This window comes from Salvelinus sp. IW2-2015, linkage group LG35 (assembly GCF_002910315.2).
Source record: "Salvelinus sp. IW2-2015 linkage group LG35, ASM291031v2, whole genome shotgun sequence".
In the NCBI taxonomy this organism is placed as follows: Eukaryota; Metazoa; Chordata; class Actinopteri; order Salmoniformes; family Salmonidae; genus Salvelinus; species Salvelinus sp. IW2-2015.
In genome coordinates, this window is record NC_036874.1 from 5495574 (window position 1) to 5515724 (window position 20151).

General features: G+C 41.6%; 1 pseudogene; it reads left to right on the forward strand.

Moving 5' to 3' along the window:
* The first annotated feature begins 7505 nt into the window (after positions 1 to 7505).
* Positions 7506 to 19437, forward strand: LOC111958646 (C-reactive protein-like; annotated as a pseudogene).
* Positions 19438 to 20151: the final 714 nt, after the last annotated feature.

Sequence of the window (20151 nt, forward strand, 5' to 3'; positions counted from 1 at the left end):
ATCATAGGGGTTATTCATATGGGCACAGAGGACATCAAACATTCTTTTACTTTATTTTTAAAGCTGTCCAGAGAGGATGTTGTTTTTATAGGCAGAGGCAACTCATTAACATTCTGAGAATCCAGTATACAAGAAAGTACCTTTCCAAACATTACTCCTGAACCTGTATCAGCAACACCTGATCTGGTGCTGTGATTGTGTGCATCCCTAACACGAGGAAAGTAATCACTTAAATATCTGGGTGCAGGACCATAAATACTCCTGTAAACCAAACCTAGTCTAATCTGGTACACCCTAGCCTCAACAGCCAGCCAGTTTAGTTCCTGAAAGCAGCTCCTGCCTATGTGAGTACGTGGACTCACCTTCAATACTACCCTGATCAACTTATTCTGGGCTATCTGGAGCTTCCCCTTCATAAGTTTAGATAAGCCCCCAAACCAGGAAGTACTAGCATAGTCAAAAGGGCATTGAATGAGAGCAGTAGACTTTCAAGCCAGTGGACTTTCAAGCCAAAAACTTAGTCCTGGCATTAACCTTCCCTAGCACCTTATTGGCCATGCTCCACCTCCCAAGCTTCCATCAAGGATACATCCCAAGTAGCTAACAGAGGTTTTAGTAGTCAGCACCTCACCCCCTAACTCCACTCGGATTTCAGACCTACACAATTTAGGTCTGGATCAATTCAAGCACAGAGTGAGAGGAACAATATTCTTAAACAGTTTACCGCTGCACTCCAGAATTTCAAAGAACAGTAGCCTAAATCTATTTATTTATTTATTGTTTAATTATACACTAACAATGAATTATCCTGAGATTTTCCTTGTTCGTATGTTTAACTGAAATCGTTAATAACTAATTGTTTTGGAACATGTTTTATTCAAATMGAAACTTAAATAACACAAATAACACAAACACATAAATACGTGTGTGATTGGGTATTCATGTGTGTTTGTGATTGTAGAACAGCTGCCCTTTGGGGGTCTGGGGCAAGGGCAGGGACAAGGGCAATGGGGGCCTCCACTGGTATTTCCTCCGTTATCCCTTCATGGATCAGGACCAAGTTCTGGAGAACACATGCACTGGCAATCCCATGGTACTTTGTTAAGAAGGCACATGTCCAAGTGTAGCAGTATCCTCCACTTGAGTATCCCAAACGCCCTCTCAATGTGTCCACGTGTTGAACTGTGGARCTGGTTGAAATGCTTTTGTTCGTCTTCAAGGTGGCCGTTGTTTCTGAATGGGACAATTAAATCCACACTCAGGGAGCATGCAGAATCCCAGAGCAGATGGAATTGGGTTGGTCTCCAGGTGGGCCTTGYGGTCGCTGGTCCTTTACACTCTGACATTGTGCACAGAACCAGCATTCCCTGTGTAGATGTTTGTAAAAATGAGCTGGCTGTCGCACACTACCTTGAGTTCCTGTGGCCATCTGCCACAGGAAGGCCAACACCCTATTTTCAATGGGTCCACCTCTATGAGACACCAGAGGAGCCAGGTCTTCACACAGTATCTGGAACAAAGCAAAATAAGAATCTGTTAGCTCTGTCCTTCAGCTGAGAACACTTAACAATCTTGAGTAATCTGCTATTCATTGGTGTTGTTGATTTACTGCATAATTGCTATGCAAAATCTGCCAGTAGATGGCAGCAGTAGCCTATTGATAGTCAGTTTACAAAGATTTACAGTGCAGAGTATCTTAAATAATAGGCTGTAATTTATGAGGATGGTGTTACTAAATTAATTAATGATTGGTAAATTGGTAAATCACTACTTTTTAAATCTGGACACTGAAACATCATGTATTTGCCTATGTTTTGATATATATAGAGACATATATGTTTTTTATAATTATTTTAATTCAGTTGCATAAGAGGCAATTCTACTGACCAAACACAACGCAAATGGAGACTGCAAAGCTGTGGTTGGCTAGCTAGATCATTTTTATTTTTTATTTTATTTCACCTTTATTTAACCAGGTAGGCCAGTTGAGAACAAGTTCTCATTTACAACTGCGACCTGGCAATGAGGCTGGGCTTGTTTGTATTATGATTGATTTCATTTTATTCAGGAAATCAGACAGCGTTCAGAAATGTTTAAAGAGGAGAATGCACATATCATAAATAATACATCTAATGCAAAATATAATATGCAAATGTGGTGCAAATTACCTGGAAAGTCTTCTGACCCATCTGAAATTGATCCCGAAAGGAGTGGTCACTGTATGTTGGGATCACCTCCTCCACATAATTCAGTATTCTACCGGACTCATCTTCAATCCCATATATAGCAACTGCTAGTAGGGTAAACAGTGCTTCAATAGGATCGGGAACACAATGTAAAAAAATCTTCCACAATTTCTCCAGCTGCAGCAAGAACAGCTGCTCTTCTTGCTACATCCATTTCAGTTTTGCCAAGAACTAACAGAAATGGAACGTTGAAAACGTTCAGCAAACTCTGTTCAAAACAAACTCATAGTTCGCCACGAGCATTCACAAACCAAATCCTTGTTGAACACACTTCTGGTSTCCTCCTTCTACCTCTCTGTCGGCCTCCAAGTCAATACCCAGAAAACAGAAATACTTGCTTGACTCATCTACAGTACATCCCCCAGTGTGCCCTTCAAAGTGGTACCCCATTTCATCTACCTTGGTGCTGCCCTCTCCCCAACGTGCTCCCTTGGCAACAAAATGCACACTCTATTTAGAATCCAGCACATCCTAGGGCTAACCTGGGAGGACAGATTACCCAGCACCTGGAAGACACTATCTTACAAATGAGATACAAGAGACGCACCCCAATACGCAGCTGGGATAATGCAATCAGACTCCCAACACAGCTGCACCAGTGTGCTGCTCTCGCATCGGCCTCCACAACCAGATGAAGTGACACAAGCACCAAAAGATATAACCCACCCCTACCCCAGCGTCCCCAAGGGGAGCACCGTCATCATCGTCTTCGATGGACAACCAAGATGGTGTGTGTGTGTGTGTAGGCATGTGTTTGTGTGTTTGATTATGTGCGTGTGTGTCATTCTAATTTAAAAATCAACGAATAGTGGGAAACTACGCAATCACGCATGACGTATTCTCAGTATGCAAAAATATGTTTTATAGTGGAASAGGTGGGCTGCAAATGATAGGCCCTAGTTCTCTTCAAGAAGCCAAACAACAAAGCTAGGCTAGATAATTGGGAAGATGACGAATAGCAAAGCTTCTGCGGTGGTGTTTAAATGTAGGCTAAGTAATTTTTTTTCTCTTTAAAATGATCACGAGTAGCCTTGACATAGACTACAGCTTTGAAAACAGAAGTGTTTTTTTTCTCATTGAAAAGTGTGTCTTGTTCTCTTGGCTATCATCAGAGATTTTAAACTAAACACCAAACCCTCTTTTGATTTCTGAATGTGTCTGCACCAGGGACTCGGCATGTGGCTGCGTTACTGATGTTATGTTAATCAGGCCTTTTGATTTGAACATATGGATTGTTTTACTTTTGTAGGCTAGGCCAGAGTTTCCAAAACTCCTGGGTTAAGCCCCAGCTGTCATCCTGACTCCTTTCCTCGAGTTTTAGTTTATTATGTTGATGTCCAGTGGTTCTGAATTTGCCATGCAACCAACTGTCCAAGATTGTCTATGCACTAGCCTTCTGATTTTAACTTTTGAAAAGTTTTGATGTGTGTACTAGGATATCATTTAATTTATACATGCACTTTGGTTTCACTAATGAATATGTTGAAATTGMACATAATTATCTGTTTCTTTCTTCAGTCTTTTTAAATAGGATAAATGGGCTACATATATATACAGTATGGACTGCAGTATATGCCTAAACCAGCCTGAGTAGGCCTATAACTCCAGTCCTATTCTATTCAGAGTTTAGATAAATTAATCGCAATTGGAAATGAGCTATTAAAGCAATGGATATCTGTTGAATTTGGAAAAATCCACCCGCCCTACACTCAGCCAGTCAGGAGCCGCTACTGCTTTGTTGCAGGCTGTTGGCATAATGCATGCTTTTTTACTTGTTAAATAGTATACGAAGATGAGTACATAAACTCAGCAAAAAAAGAAACGTCCTTCACGTCAACTGCGTTTAATTTCAGCAAACTTACATGTGTAAATATTTGTATGAACTAAACAAGGTTCAAAAATGAGACATAAACTGAACAAGTTCACATAACATGTGACTAACAGAAATTGAATAATGTGTTCCTGAACAAAGGGGGGGTCAAAATCAAAAGTAACAGTCAGTATCTGGTGTGGCCACCAGCTGCATTAAGTACTGCAGTGCATCTCTCCTCATGGACTGCACCAGATTTGCCAGTTCTTGCTGTGAGATGTTACCCACTCTTCACCAAGGCACCTGCAGTTCCTGGACATCTTCTGGGGGGAATGGCCCTAACACTCACCCTCCGATCCAATAGGTCCCAGACGTGCTCAATGGGATTGAGATCCGGGCTCTTCGCTGGCCATGGCAGAACACTGATATTCCTGTCTTGCAAGAAATCACGCACACAGAACGACAGTATGGCTGGTGGCATTGTCAATGCTGGAGGTCATGTCAGGATGAGCCTGCAGGAAAGGGTACCACATGAGGGAGGAGGATGTCTTCCCTGTAATGCACCGCGTTGAGATTGCCTGCAATGACAACAAGCTCAGTCCAATGATGCTGTGACACACCGCCCCAGACCATGACGGACCCTCCACCTCCAAATCGATCCCGCTCCAGAGTACAGGCCTCGCTGTAACGCTCATTCCTTCAACGATAAATGCGAATCCGACCATCACCCCTGGTGAGACAAAACCGCGACTCGTCAGTGAAGAGCACTTTTTGCCAGTCCTGTCTGGTCCAGCGACTATGGGTTTGTGCCCATAGGTGATGTTGTTGCCATTGATGTCTGGTGAGGACCTGCCTTACAACAGGCCTACAAGCCTTCAGTCCAGCCTCTCTCAGCCTATTGCGGACAGTCTGGGCACTGATGGAGGGATTGTGCATTCCTGGTGTAACTGGGGCTGTTGTTGTTGCCATCCTGTACCTGTCCCGCAGGTGTGATGTTCGGATGTACCGATCCTGTCCAGGTGTTGTTACACATGATCTTCCACTGCAAGGACGATCAGCTGTCCATCCTGTCTCCCTGTAGCGCTGTCTTAGGTGTCTCACAGTAAGGACATTGCAATGTATTGCCCTGGCCACATCTGCAGTCCTCAGCCTCCTTGCAGCATGCCTAAGGCACGTTCATGCAGATGAGCAAGGACCCCGTGCATCTTTCTTTGGTGTTTTTCAGAGTCAGTAGAAAGGCCTCTTTAGTGTCCTAAGTTTTCATAACTGTGAACTTAATTGCCTACCGTCTGTAAGCTGTTAGTGTCTTAATTAATGCAACCGCTGTGTTAGATTTTTTAAAATAACTTTACCATAACATACAGCTTGCGTTATTGTGAGACAGCACTCACCAAAACGGAAGAGAATAGGAGTCAACATTTTACACAGAAATACGAAATAACATCATAAATGTTTTCTTACTTTTGCTGGCTTCCATCAGAATGTTGTACAAGGAGTCCTTGGTCCATAATAAATCGTTGTTTGGTTTTAGAATGTCCATTTATTCTGTCGAATTCGCGCCACAATGCTAGCCAAGGTTACTAACATTCCCATCCTCTCTTGGCGCAAAGAACGGAAAACTCCAAAAGTCCCAATAAACGTTGAATAAACTGATAAAACTCGGTTGAAAAAACCTACTTTATGATGTTTTTCTAATATGTATCAAATAAAATCAAAGCCGGAGATATTCGCCGTGTATACCGAACGCTTATCAGAAGACAATGTCGAGGTCCTTCGTGCGCCTTGGAAAACTGACAAAATGGCTGACCTGTCACTCCAAAAGCTCTTGTTCGACCTCAGATCAAGCTAGACACCCCATTCCACCTTCCACTGCCTGTTGACATCTAGTGGAAGGCGTATGAAGTGCATGCATATCGATAAATTTAAGGCAATTGAATAGGCAGGCCCTGAAACAGAGCCTCGTTTTCAGATTTCTCACTTCCTGTATGGAAGTTTGCTGCCAAATGAGTTCTGTTTTACTCACAGATATAATTCAAACAGTTTTAGAAACTTGAGAGTGTTTTCTATCCAATAGTAATAATAATATGCATATTGTATGATCTAGAATAGAGTACGAGGCCGTTTAAATTGGGCACGATTTTTTCCAAAGTGAAAACACCGCCCCCCTATTGACAAGAAGTTTTAACGACCGTTCCACAGGTGCATGTTCATTAACTGTTTATGTTTCATTGAACAATAATGTTTAAACCCTTTACAATGAAGATCTGTGAAGTTATTTGGATTTTTACAAATTGTCTTTGAAGGACAGGGTCCTGAAAAAGGGATGTTTCTTTTTTTGCTGAGTTTATTTAGCAGTTTGGGTATTCGGACACAGCAACTCTCAGGAAACAGAAAATCTCTGTCCATATTTGTCAAAACTATCTATCTCACCCGAGGATAGCTGTCCATTTCCTCTGCAGTTAGTGAAACAGGATGAGAGACAGATACAGAGTGTTTACCAAATGACACCCTATATAGTGCACCACTTTCACTGCATCAAATACCCTAGTTTCGCTCCTAATAATTATCCTTACATCTCTGAAGACTAGACACTTCCATGGCAGTCGGAAGAACTACAGTCTTTTAACTCTGAACACTAACCCCCCCAATACTGGTCAAAAGTAGTGCATTAAAAATGGAATAGGGTTTGATTTGGGATGGACACACAGTATGCCTTCAGGAAAAATGAACGTTTGAAACCATTCACTTCATCCAGGGAGAACCTGTGTCTGTTATCCATCTACAGGGATGTTGCCTAACAGGAAACAATATATCCCCAAGTGCAGAATGAAGTGTATCCTAGGCACTGAAGTCAGTTTAGCATTTTTCGCCCTAGTGTTTCAAAGTTAGGATTTGGGAAGGGTAAACACCTCCTAGATATGCACCGGTTCTATGGCAAGTAGAAGATTAATAGCATACAGGGCAGGCTATGCAACAGAGAAAAGTAATTGATGGAGTTAATAATGAACTTAGAGGACTCATCATGGATATAACCCGTTTTTGTATGGACATTGCCATTGGGGGCTTCCACCACCAATATTAGCTTTATGCTTTTTTCAAATACAAAAGAAGAAGAAAATGTACWACTTTAAAAACGAGATGACCTCAATGGCACTGCCCTTGTTCTCACAGACGCCATACTGAAACATACAAAGATGGGTCCTCTAACTGACTCTACAGACCCGACTTGAATGTAACTCGTTCAACTACTGTAGCTGCCTTGAACGCAGCTCCTCTATTACATCAACGTGCACCAGCTACAACTCATTATCAATCAGCCTCCACACCTATATCTGACCAAGCTAACATTCCTCCTCTCTGTTCTGCAGTGCATTTTGTGTTACATGACATTGAAATAGAAAAAGTGAATTGATTAAGAAGAGAAAAAAAGGATTTGTTCATCTTTGCCAATGGAGCAATTCATACTGGTACTTGTGGTGATTACAACATGTGCTGTATGTCAAGGTAAGTTAGTCAGTGTGATGATGGTAATGAAATTCTTTTATAGTCAAATGTATTTCGGGGATTTTTGTTCACTCACTTAACTTTTGCTAGACTGCATTTTGCACCATTTTTTAAAAAGTTGGGTGAAATGTAAAAGCTAAAATAAGAATCTGTTCTCTCTCTACATATCTCTCAGGTAAAATGTTGACCTTTCCACAAGAGACCAACACAGCTCATGTGAGACTGACCTCTAGAGAGAGATGCACTGCTATCACCGTTTGTCTCCGGTAAACACTGACATCTCTCACACTGAAACTGAAGTTTATTTTTATTGACTAACTTATTAAAACAAATGGCTGTTATAGTTAAGTATTTTTGCTACTTGTATGGTGTTATCCATGACTGAACCTTAACCATTTCTCATCATGCTTAACCGTTTCTCCCATTCCCTCTATAGGGCTCTACAGGTACTTTTATCATCTTTAAGAGGATGTTGGCAGGTGAGATCGAACAACGTTCCAAGAACGGCGCAGCAGTCTTTGATGGCCAGGACTACACCCTCAACACCTGGCACTGTATCTGCTCCACTTTGGCCTCTGAGGGCTTGGACAGCTGTGGCTGCACAGAAAAGCAAGCACCAGGAAATTCTTCCAATCTGAAGCTATCAAAGAAAAACATAATCCTTGGACAGGTAGGATTAGTACAAAACATGGCTGTTTTAAATGAAACRCTATTCCCCATAGTGTTACTCTTGGCCACATACAGTAGAGCTCTAGTGAAATAAAGCATTCAACACTGAACAGAACAAGAAGGCATTCTATTACTGAACACATTTTCCTGTTTCAGGAGCAGGTTAAGTTTGGTTGGCTTTTCGCCCGGCAGCAGTCGTTCATTGGCCTGCTGACGGATGTCCACATGTGGGACAACATGCTGTCTCCCTGTGAGATCCAGAGGTACACTAACCAGACAAACTTCACCCCTGGAAACATTCTCAACTAGGGGGCCCTGGACTTTCTGACTACAGATTGAGTACTGCTAGAGAACAAGCAGTCAGACTGTAACCATGAAAACGTTTAATCAACCAAATGAAGTTTCTATCATGCTTTCTGGTAACGTTCTGCAATTCTCAATTGAAATGCCACACCTACTTTCCGGATGGCTCATATCAGTTGTGCTGACATCGGGTGCAACTTTCACTGGGGATGACGGGAACATGACTCCACCCCTAGCCACATTCTGAAATAGCATTTTTTTTACTGTTTCCCTCTGGTATCATTGCACTATAATACCAGCACTCCAGTACCATGTCAACAATGAAGAGGCGACTCCGGGATGCTGGCCTTCTGAAACCAGCCTACCTGACCGCTCTTAAGCATTTGCATGGTCTTAAAGCACTCCAGTACCATGCATCCCGGAGTCGCCTCTTCACTGTTGACATTGATACTGGTGTTTTGCGGGTACTATTTAATGAAGCTGCCAGTTGAGGACTTGTGAGGCGTCTGTTTCTCAAACTAGACACACTAATGTGCTTGTCCTCTTGCTCAGTTGTGCACCTGGGCCTCCCACTTCTCTTTCTATTCTGGTTAGAGCCAGTGTGCGCTTTTCTGTGAAGGGAGTAGTACACAGCATTGTAAGAGATCTTCAGTTTCTTGGCAATTTCTCGCATGAAATAGCCCTAATTTTTCAGAACAAGAATAGACTGAGTTTCAGAAGAAAGTGCTTTGTTTCTGTCCATTTTGAGCCTGTAATCTAACCCACAAATGCTGATGCTCCAGATACTCAACTAGTCTAAAGAAGGCCAGTTTTATTGCTTCTTTAATCAGAACAACTGTTTTCAGCTGTGCTAACGTAATAATCACAGCATTATTATCTCAGACCATAGCCCTGTCCAGCTAGATAACCGCTTTCCGGACAGTACAGTGTCACAACGCGCATGGCGACTTGACCCACTACTATCCTGTAGTGCCTTTAAAAAAAACATTTCAACTCACATTGATGTCTTTGTACAGATCAACTGCACCCCTGATGGGTCTCTCTCTACTGTGTGGGAGTCGTTAAAAGCATATCTAAGGGGCCAAATTATTTCATACACAGCGTATGACAACAAACAGCGCACCAGATGCTTATCGGAGCTAACTCAACTCATTCTAGACATGCCTCTTCTCCGACTCGTGAATTCTACAAAGAGATTGTCAAAATCCAATTGGTGTAGCAATCTGTCCACTAAACAAACGGAGCAGCTTCTGTTTAAGTCGAGGCACAAATTCTATGAACACAGAGAGAAATCTGGAAAGTTGTTATCTTACCAGCTTTGACAATCCGCTGCTCGCAGCACCATACCTGAAATCTGTGTTGCAGCTGATTTAACTTCTACCAATCCCAAAGAAATCAATCAATTTAAGCAATTCTACTCTGCTCTTTACTCGTCAGAGGCTCTTCCTGACACCTCGTATGCATGCATTTCTAGACAATCTGGACATCCCCTGTCTCAATTCAGATGAACAAACCAACATGGATGCCTCAATAAGTGATGATGAAGCTACTCTGGCAGTCCAGTCCATGCAGAGCCGTAAAGCTCCTGGGCCTGAGGGCTTCCCTATTGAATTTTATAAAGCATTCTCCTCTAAATGATCCCCTATCCTCAGCTCAATGTAAAATGAAATCCTTTCTAGTCAGAAACTGCCACAGACACTTACCCAGGCGACTATTTCGATGTTGCTTAAAGACAAGAATCCCATAGACTGTGGCTCATACCGCCCTATAAGCCTTTTGTGCTGCGATTATGAAATTCTCACTAAGGTCCTCTCGTGCCGTTTGGAGACAGTGATGCCAAATATAATTAACTCTGACCAAACTGGATTTATCTCAGGTAGGCAATCTTTCTGTAATATGCTCCGGCTATTTAATGTTCTTTATTCTGGGGGGGGGGGGGGGGCAGCCAGTGTTGCTGTCTATCCTCTTTCCTATTTGATATGGCTATTGAGCCTCTTGCTATTGCCCTGCGGGCAGAGGAGAGGATTAAGGGGCAACATAACTCACAAGGTGTCCTTACATGCAGACAATCTTATTTTATACATCGCTAAGCCTGTGGAGTCTATACCCTATCTCTTGGACATGCTACAAGGTTTTGGGACATTCTCTGGTTATAAGTTAAACCTAACAAAAAGCGTGCTCCTCCCCGTTAATCAGTTAGCAGAAGGAATTGGGTATGCCAATTTCCCATTTAAGGTGGCGCATCAGGTGTTTAGTTATTTGGGGATAAAGATCACGTGCTCATTTAAGACGCTTCAAAACACTCCTGGTGCGCACTAAGCAGGATTTCATAAGGTGGTCGTCTCTTCCCATTTCATTAACGAGTCGCATTAATTCTGTTAAGATGACTGTACTACCTACTCTAGGTTTTTGTACTTATTCCAAATGATTCCCATGTTTCTGCCAAAGTCGATGTTCAAACAACTGGACAGCTACATTTCCAACTTAATTTGGAATAAATCAAATTCACAAATGAGAAAGGTAGATCTAGAGACCTAAGCCCGCGGGGCCTATACATTTTTTTTTACACTATTACTACTACTGGTCAGCAAATATATCTAAATGTGTTAATTGGGTTTCTACATTTGAAAACAAGGATGGCCCAACTTGGAACATCATGGAGTTAGTCAAGCCTTCCAACTTCTCCTGTCTTGCTCCCCAKTGCCCATGAACCTTGGCACCCATGTTTTGAACCTCATTGTTAAGAACTCCCTTAAAATCTGGTCCCAATTCCGAAGTCAATTTAGCCTTAAACAAGCAAGCGGCTTCTCTCTAACATCTAATCATCTCTTCCCAGCGTCACAGATTGACATGGCATTCCAGTTCTGGCATAGGAACGGTCTGGTCTTTTTTGGTGACCTATTTGTTGATAAGACATTTGTCTCATTTGATACTCTGAGGGTTGACAATATTCCCAATACCCACTTTTAGATGCTTGCAATGAATCCACCTTCCTATGCAAATACAAAATCTGCATGGGAGCAAGACATAGTTGAAGTTTACATACACGTCAGCCAAATAAATTGAAATTCCATTTTTCACAATTCCTGACATTTAATCTTTGTAAACATTCCCTGTTTTAGGTCAGTTAGGATCACCACTTTATATAAGAATGTGAAATGTCAGAATAATAGTAGAGAGAAGGATTTATTTCAGCTTAAATTTCTTTCATCACATTCCCATTGAGTCAGAAGTTTACATGCACTCAATTAGTATTTGGTAACATCGCCCTAAACAATTTAAACTTGGGTCAAGCATTTTGTGTAGCCTTCCACAAGCTTCCCTCAATAAGTTGGGAGAATTTTGGCCCATTCCTCCTGACAGAGCTGGTGTAACTGAGTCAGGTTTGTAGGCCTCCTTGCTCGCACATGGTTTTTCAGTTCTGCGCCCACATTTTCTATGGGATTGAGGCCAGGGCTTTGTGATGGCCACTCCAATACCTTGACTTTGTTGTCCTTAAGTCATTTTGCCACAACTTTGGAAGTATGCTTGGGGTCATTGTCCATTTGGAAGACCCATTTGCGACCAAGCTTTAACTTCCTGACTGATGTCTTGAGATGTTGCTTCAATGTATCCACAATTTTCATCCTTCATGATGCCATCTATTTTGTGAAATGCACCAGTCCCTCCGGCAGCAAAGCACCCCCACAACATGATGCTGCCACCCCCGTGCTTCACGGTTGCGATGGTGTTCTTCGGCYTGCAAGCCTCCCCCTTTTTCCTCCAAACATAACAATGGTCATTATAGCCAAACAGTTCCATTTTTGTTTCATCAGACCAGAGGATATTTCTCCAAAAAGTACAATGTTTGTCCCCATGTGCAGTTGCACGTGCTTGACATGCTTCTACACCTGCATTGCTTGCTGTTTGGGGTTTTAGGCTGGGTTTCTGTACAGCACTTTGATATATCAGCTGATGTAAGAAGGGCTATATAAATACAGTTAATTTGATTTAACAGAAGGCCTCCTACTTTCTGCAATTTTAGGTGCATGTGGATAGTGTTTAGTCTGAGACATGCCATTAAGTTATCCTGACAATTGCACCTCACCATTGTTACAGCCCCCACCACCGTTTGTCTCTTATGTCCTGTTTCTTTGCTCTGTTTCTTTGACTTATACCTCTGTCAATTTGCARCTGAGTCAGTGTGGTACATTAGCAATGGTTAAATCCATCACATCCTTAAATGTTAAGGATGTGATGGATAAAACTGATTGTCAGTCCATGTCTTTATGGGACTACTCGCCATGCTCCACTCCCAATCTGTGTACCTTCATCTCAGCTGATTTACTAGCTGACAGTACAGTCGTGGAAAAAAGTATTGAGAATGACACAAATATTAATTTCCACAAAGTTTGCTGCTTCAGTGTCTTTAGATATTTTTGTCAGATGTTACTATGGAATACTGAAGTATAATTACAAGCATTTCATAAGTGTCAAAGGCTTTTATTGACAATTACATGAAGTTGATGCAAAGAGTCAATATTTGCAATGTTGACCCTTCTTTTTCAATAAGTTTTTAACTTCTGGGCCACATACTGACTGATGGCAGCKCATTCTTGCATAATCAATGCTTGGAGTTTGTCAGAATTTGTGGGTTTTTGTTTGTCCACCTGCCTCTTGAGGATTGACCACAAGTTCTCAATGAGATTAAGGTCTGGGGAGTTTCCTGGCCATGGACCCAAAATATCAATGTTTTGTTCCCCGGGCCATTTTGTTATCACTTTTGCCTTATGGCAAGGTGCTCCATCATGCTTGAAAAGGTATTGTTCGTCACCAAACTGTTCCTGCATGGTTGGGAGAAGTTGCTCTCGGAGGATGTGTTGGTACCACTCTTTATTCATGGCTGTGTTCTTAAGCAAAATTGTGAGTGAGCCCACTCCCTTGGCTGAGAAGCAACCCCACACATGAATGGTCTCAGGATGCTTTACTGTTGGCATGACACAGGACTGATGGTAGCGCACACCGCTCAAACAATCGGAAAGGGGWTTCATCAGAGAAAATGACTTTACCCCAGTCCTTAGCAGTCCAATCCCTGTACCTTTTGCAAAATATCAGTCTGTCCCTGATGTTTTTCCTGGAGAAAAGTGGCTTCTTTGCTGCCCTTGACACCAGGCCATCAAAGTCTTCGCCTCACTGTGCGTGCAGATGCACTCACACCTGCCTCCTCTGTACTGGTGGTGCCCCGATCCCGCAGCTGAATCAACTTTAGGAGATGGTCCTGGCACTTGCTGGTCTTTCTTGGGTGCCCTAAAGCCTTCTTCACAACAATTGAACCACTCTCCTTGAAGTTCTTGATGATCCGATAAACGGTTGATTTAGGTGCAATCTTACTGGCAGCAATATCCTTGCCTGTGAAGCCCTTTTTGTGCAAAGCAATGATGATGGCACGTGTTTCCATGCAGGTATCCATGCATGATTCCAAGCACCACCCTCCTTTTGAAGCTTCCAGTCTGTTATCTGAACTCAATCAGCATGACAGAGTGATCTCCAGCCTTGTCCTCATCAACACTCACACCTGTGTTCTTGCGGATCATTGGGATGCTACCGTCCCACCTGGCCAACATCCGGTGAAATTGCAGAGCGTGAAATTCAAATTACAAAAATCGTAATATTAAACATTCATGAAAATACAAGTGTTATACATCAGTTAAAATCTTAACTTGTTAATCCAGCAGCTTTGTCAGATTTTTAAAAGGCTTTACAGCGAAAGCACACCATGCGATTATCTAAGGACAGCGCCCGCACACAAAAGCATTACATACATTTCCACCCAAGCAGAGGCGTCACGAAAGTCAGAAATAGAGATAAAATAAATCACTTACCTTTGAAGCTCTTCATCTGGTTGCAATCACAAGGGTCCCAGCTACATAACAAATGGTCCTATTGTTCGATAAAGTACTTCATATCCCCAAAAAGTATTTCATTGGCTCGCTTGACACAGTAATCCACCGGTTTCCCYCATTCAAAATGCATACAAATGAATCCCGTAAGTTACCAATAAACTTCTTCCAAACATATCAAACAACGTTCTTAATCAATCCTCAGGTACCCTAATATGTAAATCAACGATCAAATTTAAGACGGAGAATACCGGAGACCATTACCGGAGATAAATAACGAAGTGCGCGCCCTCCCTGGAATGTGCAACAAACACTACAGCCAAAATGGGAGCCACTTAGAAAAACTACAAATTCTAGCTCATTTTTAAAAAACAAGCCTGAAACTCTTTCTAAAGACTGACATCTAGTGGAAGCCCTAGGAACTGCAATCTGGGAGGTATTCCTTTTATATTCCCTTTCCCAGCCATTGTAATCAGTGGTGAGCTGAAGAAAAAAAATCTGGATGGATTGTCCTTGGGTTTTTGCCTGCCATATCAGTTCAGCCATATCAGAGCACCATCATGCTCCCCAACCAAGATGGCGTGTGTTTATGTACTAATTTAAAAATCAACAAATTGCGGGAAAATACGCAATCGTGCATGACGCATTCTCAGTATGCAAAAATATGTTTAATAGTATGTGAAATTTTGAAAATGGATATGGTTTAAATGCCAGGATGTTACTCATTTCGGCTATTCATCTAGTAGATTTCGATGCAGACTTTTCCACAATGCATTGGAAGAGGTGTGCTGTGAGAGGCCCTAGTTCTTTTCAAGTAGCCAAACAACAAACCTAGGCTACTTAATTGGGAAGATGACAAACAGCAAAGCTTCTGCGGTGGTGTTCAAATGTAGGCAAAGTTTTTCTCCTTAAAATGATCACGAGTACCATTTTGCYTCATAGGCTATATCTTTGTAATATACATTTWAAAAAAAACTTTTTTTAACCTAAAGTGGATTTCTGTTTTCTKATTGAAAAGTGTTTCTTAATCTCTTTGCTTTCATCAGAGATTTTAAACCAAACCCTCTTTTGATTTCTGAATGTGTCTGCACCAGGGACTCGGGATGTGACTGCGTTACTGATATCATGTTAATCAGGCCTTTTGATTTGAACATATGGATTGTTTTAGTTTTGTAGGCTAGGCCAGGGTTTCCAAAACTCCGTCCTTGTGTTACAAGGTAGGGGTGGTATACAGAAGATAGCCCTATTTGGTAAATGACCAAGTCCATATTATGGCAAGAACAGCTCAAATAAGCAAAGCGAAACGACAGTACATTACTTTAAGACAGAATGGTCAGTCAATCCGGAAAATTTCAAGAACTTTGAAAGTTTCTTAAAGTGCAGTCGCAAAAACCATCAAGCACTATGATGAAACTGGCTCTCATGAGGACCGCCACAGGAAAGGAAGACCCTTTGCTGCAGAGGATAAGTTCTTTACCACCCTCAGAATTTGCAGTCCAAATAAATGCTTAACAAAGATCAACTAACAGACACATCTCAACATCAACTGTTCAGAGCAGACTGCATGAATCAGGCCTTCATGGTAGAATTGCTGCAAAGAAACCACTACTAAAGGACATCAATAAGAAGAAGAGACTTGCTTGGGCCAAGAAAGAAAGAAAGAWAGCAATGGACATTAGACCGGTGGAAATCTGTCCTTTGGTCTGATGAGTATTTCTGAGACACCGAGTAGGTGAACGGYTGATCTCTGCATGTGTGGTTCCCACCTTGAAGCATGGAAGAGAAGGTGTTATGGTGTGGGGGTGCTCTGCTGGTGACACTGTGATTTTTATTTTATTAAATTATTTTTATTCAAGGCACACTTAACCATCATGGCTACCACAGCATTCTGCAGCAGTAAGCCTTCCCGTCTGGTTTGTGCTTAGTGGGACTATCATTTTTTTCCCAACAGGACAATGACCCCAAACACACCTCCAGGCTGTGTAAGGGCTATTTGACCAAGAAGGAGAGTGATGGAGTGCTGCATCAGATGACCTGTCCTCCACAATCACCCGACCTCAACCCAATTGGGATGAGTTGGACCGGAGAGTGAAGGATCAGCAGCCAACAAGTTCTCAGCATATGTGGGAACTCCTTCAAGACTGTTGGAAAATCATTCCAGGTGAAGCTGGTTGAGAGAATGCCAAGAGTGTGCAAAGCTGTCAAGGCAATGGTTCCCTACATTGAAGAATCTCAAATATAAAATATATTTTGATTTGCTTAACACTTTTTTTTGGTTACTATATGATTCCATATGTGTTATTTCATAGTTTTGATGTCTTCACTATTATTCTACAATGTAGAAAATAGTCAATTAAAGAAAAACCCTTGACTGAGTAGGTGTGTCCAAACTTTTGACTGGTACTGTATATTGAAAATGGTCATAATTATCTGTTTCTTTCTTCAGTATTTTTAAATAGGATAAAAGGGCTACATATATATATATATACAGTATGGACTGCAGTATATGCCTAAACCAGCCTGAGTAGGCCTATAACTCCAGTCCTATTCTATTCAGAGTTTAGATAAATTAATCCAATTGGAAATGAGCTATTATAAGCAATGGATGTCTGTGGAATTTTGATCCACCCTCACTCAACCCCACCTACTCAGCCAGTCAGGAGCTGCTACTGCATTGCGGCTGTGGCATACTGCATGCTTTTTACTAAACGGTACTTGCTAAATAGTATGCCACGATGAGTACATACTATGAAGTTTAAGTATGTAGTACGCTAGCTTGGGTATTCGGACACAGCAACTCTCAGGAAACAGAAAAGCTCTGTCCATGTTTGTCAAAACTATCTTTATCTCGCCCGACGATAGCTGTCCATTTCTTCTGCAGTCAGTGAAACAGGATGAGAGAGATGGCAACCTATTCCCTATATAGTGCACTACTTTCCCTGGACAAAATACCCTAGTTTCACTTCTAGTAATTATTATCCTTACACCTCTGAAGACTAGACACTTCCATGGCAGTTGAAATTGTCTACAGCCTTTTATCTCTGAACACTACCCCCCCATACACCCAATGGGACCTGGTCAAAAGTAGTGCACTAAAAAGGGAATAGGGTCCAATTTGGGATGGACACACAGTATGCCTTCAGGAAAAATGAATGTTTGAAACCATTGACTTCATCCAGGGAGAACCTGTGTCTGTTATCCATCTACAGAGAAACAATATATCCCCAAGTGCAGGATGAAATGTATCCTAGGCACTGAAGTCAGTTTAGCATTTATTGCCCTAGTGTTTTCAAAAGTTAGGATTTGGGAAGGGTAAACTCATTCTAGATATGCACCGGTTCTACGGAAAGTAGAAGATTAATAGCATACAGGCTATGCAACAGAAAAAGTTAATAGATGGTGCTAATAATGAACTTAGAGGACTCATCATGGATATAACCTGTTTTGTATGGWCATTGCCATTGGGGGCTTCCACCACCAATATTAGCTTTATACTTTTTTCAAATACAAAAGAAGAAGAAAATTGACTACTTTAAAAACGAGATGGCCTCAATGGCACTGCCCTTGTTCACAGACGCCATACTGAAACATACAAAGATGGGTCCTCTAACTAACTCTATGGACCAGACTTGAACGCAGCTCCTCCATTACCTCAACATGCACCAGCTGCTACTCATTGCCAATCAGCCTCCACACCAGTCCTCACTCTCCTTAATCACCATGACTTATACCCGACCAAACTAACATTCCTCCTCTCTGTTCTGCAGTGCATGACACTAATATAAACAGTTAATTTAAATTAATTACAATTATCCTTACCCAATATGGAYAACGTATTACTAGTGCTAGTTGTAATATAGTCACTGATAACTGAAATGAAATGTGACAGTAAATAATAAACTTATTTTGTAATGTTGGGGCTTTTGTTTGCTGCTTTTTTAAGCTTTCGCTAATGCGCACTTTGTAGCAGTTTTTCTAAGTTGGGTGAAATGTAAATATTTCAGACTACATAGACTAAAGGTGAAATTATAGATTTTTTGATCAGGAAAAACTTGTTCACTACAATCTGTCTGCAGACCTCTGGTAAAATGTTGACCTTTCCACAAGAGACCAACACAGCTCATGTGAGACTAATGACTTCTAGAGAAATCTCACACACTGAAAACAAACTGAAGTTTTTTTTTATTGACTAATGTTCAACTTATTAAAAAAAAAAGTTATACAATTTAGCAAATTGTATGATGCATGAACCATAACCATTTCTCACCATGTTTCTCCCTGTCCCTCTACATGTGTCTCCAGGTTTTTCACAAATCTCAGAAGGAACCACATCCTGTTCTCCCTTGCCACACTTATAGATGACGCTTTTGTCATCTTCAAGAGGATGTTGGCAGGTGAGATCGAACAATGTTCCAAGAACGGCGCAGCAGTCTTTGATGGCCAGGACTACACCCTCAACTCCTGGCACTCTCTGCGCCACCTGGGCGCCTGAGACAGACCTTGAACAGCTGTGGCTAGACGGCAAACCCAGCACCAGGAAATTCCTCCAATCTGAAGCCATCAAAGCAAAAACCATCATCCTTGGACAGATAGGATTAGTACAAAACCATGGCTGTTTTAAATGAWACCCTATTCTCCATACAGTGCTACTTTTGTCCACATACGGTAATGCTCTTGTGAAATAAAGCATTAAACACTGAAAATAACACTTTATTTTAACCTTTAACTAGGTAAGTCAGTTAAGAACCCACGAACAAGAAGGCATTCTATTACTGAACACATTTTCCTGTTTCAGGAGCAGGTTAAGTTTGGCTGGCTTTTCGCCCGGCAGCAGTCGTTCATTGGCCTGCTGACGGATGTCCACATGTGGGACAACATGCTGTCTCCCTGTGAGATCCAGAGGTACACTAACCAGACAAACTTCACCCCTGGAAACGTTCTCAACTAGGGGGCCCTGGACTTTCTGACTACAAATTGAGTACTGCTAGAGAACAAGCATTCCGACTGTAACCGTTCAAATATGTAATCAACCAAATAAATTGTCAAATTACGTTATGCTGTTGGGTAATGTTCTGTAATTGACAATTGCAATGCCATACCAGTCTTTCAGTTGTATGGACAATATACCATGCACTGTCATGCACCCTACAGCAGACAAAAATGAACACCAGAAATCTGAGAATAACACATCCACCAGCAATATGTCAATGAGTAATATACAAACTCTTGCCCGAGCAGAAAATTTAACCGGAGGCATCCTATTATCCATCATCTCCAGAAATATTTATCTGCAAGTTTAGGCAGGTAGGATTGGTATTCAACATCTGAGARCATACTAAGATAATGGCTGTGTTCAAGCAGCAACATTTTGTCCCCATAATGCAAAATGCTTTGAAAGGTGGTGATCAAAGATGAAGAGTTCATGCAGGGTGTTTACCATTAGGGGGGAAAAATAGTCAGTTCCTGTCTACTTAATGGAATGGCTCTCCCACAAACCCTAATGTGATAGCAGCTGGGTCTGGTCTATTTAGTTAATTTGCTTCAATTAAACCAGCAAGTGAGGTGTTTTGCTTCCTCTTCAGTCTCTGGCGGTGACCAACGATGGTTGTCACTGCCTTTCAAAGTGTTACATTATCGGAATAAAAATCAACTGACTTGCGCCTACATTTTGAATTCCATAAACTTTAAAAAATCCTTGTGATGAAAGGTCATGCAGTTTTTTATATTCTCCTTCAAGTCA